The sequence below is a fragment of the Thalassophryne amazonica genome, chromosome 20 (assembly GCF_902500255.1).
Source record: "Thalassophryne amazonica chromosome 20, fThaAma1.1, whole genome shotgun sequence".
In the NCBI taxonomy this organism is placed as follows: domain Eukaryota; kingdom Metazoa; phylum Chordata; class Actinopteri; order Batrachoidiformes; family Batrachoididae; genus Thalassophryne; species Thalassophryne amazonica.
In genome coordinates, this window is record NC_047122.1 from 67,084,576 (window position 1) to 67,089,240 (window position 4,665).

The window sequence follows — 4,665 nt, forward strand, 5'->3', positions numbered from 1 at the left end:
TACTAGTTAAAGTTAATGGAATACTCAGCTCAATAGAGCTCTGACTCTTTGTCAGCCTGGCTACAGTGCTGAAAAGAAACCTGGGGTTGTTCTTATTTTCTTCAATTAGTGATGAGTAGAAAGATGTCCTAGCTTTACGGAGGGCTTTTTTATAGAGCAACAGACTCTTTTTCCAGGCTAAGTGAAGATCTTCTAAATTAGTGAGACGCCATTTCCTCTCCAACTTACGGGTTATCTGCTTTAAGCTGCGAGTTTGTGAGTTATACCACGGAGTCAGACACTTCTGATTTAAAGCTCTCTTTTTCAGAGGAGCTACAGCATCCAAAGTTGTCTTCAATGAGGATGTAAAACTATTGACGAGATACTCTATCTCCCTTACAGAGTTTAGGTAGCTACTCTGCACTGTGTTGGTATATGGCATTAGAGAACATAAAGAAGGAATCATATCCTTAAACCTAGTTACAGCGCTTTCTGAAAGACTTCTAGTGTAATGAAACTTATTCCCCACTGCTGGGTAGTCCATCAGAGTAAATGTAAATGTTATTAAGAAATGATCAGACAGAAGGGAGTTTTCAGGGAATACTGTTAAGTCTTCTATTTCCATACCATAAGTCAGAACAAGATCTAAGATATGATTAAAGTGGTGGGTGGACTCATTTACTTTTTGAGCAAAGCCAATAGAGTCTAATAATAGATTAAATGCAGTGTTGAGGCTGTCATTCTCAGCATCTGTGTGGATGTTAAAATCGCCCACTATAATTATCTTATCTGAGCTAAGCACTAAGTCAGACAAAAGGTCTGAAAATTCACAGAGAAACTCACAGTAACGACCAGGTGGACGATAGATAATAACAAATAAAACTGGTTTTTGGGACTTCCAATTTGGATGGACAAGACTAAGAGACAAGCTTTCAAATGAATTAAAGCTCTGTCTGGGTTTTTGATTAATTAATAAGCTGGAATGGAAGATTGCTGCTAATCCTCCCCCTCGGCCCGTGCTACGAGCATTCTGACAGTTAGTGTGACTCGGGGGTGTTGACTCATTTAAACTAACATATTCATCCTGCTGTAACCAGGTTTCTGTTAGGCAGAATAAATCAATATGTTGATCAATTATTATATCATTTACCAACAGGGACTTAGAAGAGAGAGACCTAATGTTTAATAGACCACATTTAACTGTTTTAGTCTGTGGTGCAGTTGAAGGTGCTATATTATTTTTTCTTTTTGAATTTTTATGCTTAAATAGATTTTTGCTGGTTATTGGTGGTCTGGGAGCAGGCACCGTCTCTACGGGGATGGGGTAATGAGGGGATGGCAGGGGGAGAGAAGCTGCAGAGAGGTGTGTAAGACTACAACTCTGCTTCCTGGTCCCAACCCTGGATAGTCACGGTTTGGAGGATTTAAGAAAATTGGCCAGATTTCTAGAAATGAGAGCTGCTCCATCCAAAGTGGGATGGATGCCGTCTCTCCTAAAAAGACCAGGTTTTCCCCAGAAGCTTTGCCAATTATCTATGAAGCCCACCTCATTTTTTGGACACCACTCAGACAGCCAGCAATTCAAGGAGAACATGCGGCTAAACATGTCACTCCCGGTCCGATTGGGGAGGGGCCCAGAGAAAACTACAGAGTCCGACATTGTTTTTGCAAAGTTACACACCGATTTAATGTTAATTTTAGTGACCTCCGATTGGCGTAACCGGGTGTCATTACTGCCGACGTGAATTACAATCTTACCAAATTTACGCTTAGCCTTAGCCAGCAGTTTAAAATTTCCTTCAATGTCGCCTGCTCTGGCCCCCGGAAGACAAGTGACTATGGTTGCTGGTGTCGCTAACTTCACATTTCTCAAAACAGAGTCGCCAATAACCAGAGTTTGATCCTCGGCGGGTGTGTCGTCGAGTGGGGAAAAACGGTTAGAGATGTGAACGGGTTGGCGGTGTACACGGGGCTTCTGTTTAGGGCTACGCTTCCTCCTCACAGTCACCCAGTCAGCCTGCTTTCCCGGCTGCTTGGGATCTGCCAGGGGGGAACTAACGGCGGCTAAGCTACCTTGGTCCGCACCGACTACAGGGGCCTGGCTAGCTGTAGAATTTTCCACGGTGCGGAGCCGAGTCTCCAATTCGCCCAGCCTGGCCTCCAAAGCTACGAATAAGCTACACTTATTACAAGTACCGTTACTGCTAAAGGAGGCCGAGGAATAACTAAACATTTCACACCCAGAGCAGAAAAGCGCGGGAGAGACAGGAGAAGCCGCCATGCTAAATCGGCTAAGAGCTAGTAGCTACGCTAAGCTAGCGGATTCCTACAAACACGCAAAGTGAATAATGTGTAAATAATTTAGAGGTGATTCAGCAGAAGGAGTGCTTTAGTTAAGGCACGTAAAGATTACACTGGGAAACAAATCGTAATCTAGATAACTAGATCAATCTAACTGCGCAGATTAAACAGCTAACAGATACAGAAAAACACCGCTGTGCTCCGGAACAGGAAGTGATACAATACCGCAGTGAGAGCCAACCACCAGTAGAGGCAGATCCACCAGGACTCTTCCTAGAGCTGGACGCCCGTCTAAACTGTGATCGGAGGAGAAGGATCTTAGTCAGGGAGGTGACCAAGAACCCGATGGTTACTCTGTCAGAGCTCCAGCATTCCTCTGTGGAGAGAGGAGAACCTTCCAGAAGGACAACCATCTCTACAGCAATCCACCAATCAGGCCTGTATGGTAGAGTCTCCAGACGGAAGCCACTCCTTAGTAAAAGGCACATGGCAGCCCACCTGGAGTTTGACAAAAGGCACCTGAAGGATTCTCAGACCAGGAGAAACAAATTTCTCTGCTCTGATGAGACAAAGATTGAACTCTTTGGCATCATGTTTGGAGGAAACCAGGCCCCATCCCTACAGTGAAGCATGGTGGTGGCAGCATCATGCTGTGGAGATGTTTTTCAGCAGCAGAAACTGGGAGACTAGTCAGGATTGAGGGAAAGATGAATGCAGCAATGTACAGAGACATCCTGGATGAAAACCTGCTCAAGAGCGCTATGGACCTCAGACTGGAGTGACGGTTCATCTTTCAGCAGGACAATGACCCTAAGCACACAGCCAAGATATCAAAGGAGTGGCTTCAGGACAACTACATGGAGGTGATGGTGTAGTGGTTAGGCATTGGGCTTGATACTGGAGGTTCCTTGGTTCAAATCCCAGCCTGAAAGGAAAATCATTAACGGCTCTTGGGCAAGATCCTTAATCCCCTACTTTCTCCCGGTGTGAAGTGAGTGCCTTTTATAGCAGCACCCTGACATCAGGGTGAATGTGAGGCATTATTGTAAAGCACTTTATGCATCTGATACAGATGCAAATGCTCTGTGAATGTCCTTGAGTGGCCCAGACCAGTATCCGATTGAACATCTCTGGAGAGATCTGAAAATGGCTGTGCACCGACGCTCCCCATCCAACCTGATGGAGCTTGAGAGGTGCTGCAAAGAGGAATGGACCAAACTGCCCAAAGATGGTGCACCAAGCTTGTGGCATCATATTCAAGAAGACCTGAGGCTGTATTCGCTGCTCAAGGTGCAACAACAAAGTACTGAGCAAAGGCTGTGAATGCTTTATGTACGCATGATGACTTAGTTTTTATTTTTAATAAATTTGCAAAAACTACAAAAAAAAACTTTTCATGTTATCATTATGGGGTGTAGTGAGTAGAATTGAGGGGAAAAATAATTTCATCTATTTTGGAATAAGGCTGTAAAATAACAAAATGTGGAAAAAGTGAAGCACTGTGAAAACTTTCTGGGTACACCGTATTAACAACAGCAACAACCTATAACTGTTACTACTACAACCCCTGGCAAAAATTATGGAATCACCGGCCTCAGAGGATGTTCATTCAGTTGTTTTAATTTTGTAGAAAAAAAGCAGATCACAGACATGACACAAAACTAAAGTCATTTCAAATGGCAACTTTCTGGCTTTAAGAAACACTATAAGAAATCAAGAAAAAAAGATTGTGGCAGTCAGTAACGGTTACTTTTTTAGACCAAGCAGAGGAAAAAAATATGGAATCACTCAATTCTGAGGAAACAATTATGGAATCACCCTGTAAATTTTCATCCCCCAAATTAACACCTGCATCATATCAGATCTGCTCGTTAGTCTGCATCTAAAAAGGAGTGAACACACCTTGGAGAGCTGTTGCACCAAGTGGACTGACATGAATCATGGCTCCAACACGAGAGATGTCAACTGAAACAAAGGAGAGGATTATCAAACTCTTAAAAGAGAGTAAATCATCATGCAATGTTGCAAAAGATGTTGGTTGTTCACAGTCAGCTGTGTCTAAACTCTGGACCAAATACAAACAACGTGGGAAGGTTGTTAAAGGCAAACATACTGGTAGACCAAGGAAGACATCAAAGCGTCAAGACAGAAAACTTAAAGCAATATGTCTCAAAAATCGAAAAATGTACAACAAAACAAATGAGGAACGAATGGGAGGAAACTGGAGTCAACGTCAGGAAACTGGAGTCAACGTCTGTGACCGAACTGTAAGAAACGGCCTAAAGGAAATGGGATTTACATACAGAAAAGCTAAACGAAAGGCATCATTAACACCTAAACAGAAAAAAACAAGGTTACAATGGGCTAAGGAAAAGCAATTGTGGG

The 4,665-nt window shown here is 43.2% G+C and overlaps 1 long non-coding RNA gene across 1 annotated transcript; it reads left to right on the forward strand.

Annotated features, from left to right (window-relative positions):
* Nucleotides 1–475: 475 nt before the first annotated feature.
* LOC117502236 lies at nucleotides 476–3,356 on the forward strand. The gene is made up of 3 exons (XR_004558239.1): nucleotides 476–487; nucleotides 1,339–1,344; nucleotides 3,184–3,356. It is a non-coding gene; the product is annotated as an uncharacterized LOC117502236 (long non-coding RNA).
* The last annotated feature ends 1,309 nt before the right edge of the window (nucleotides 3,357–4,665 follow it).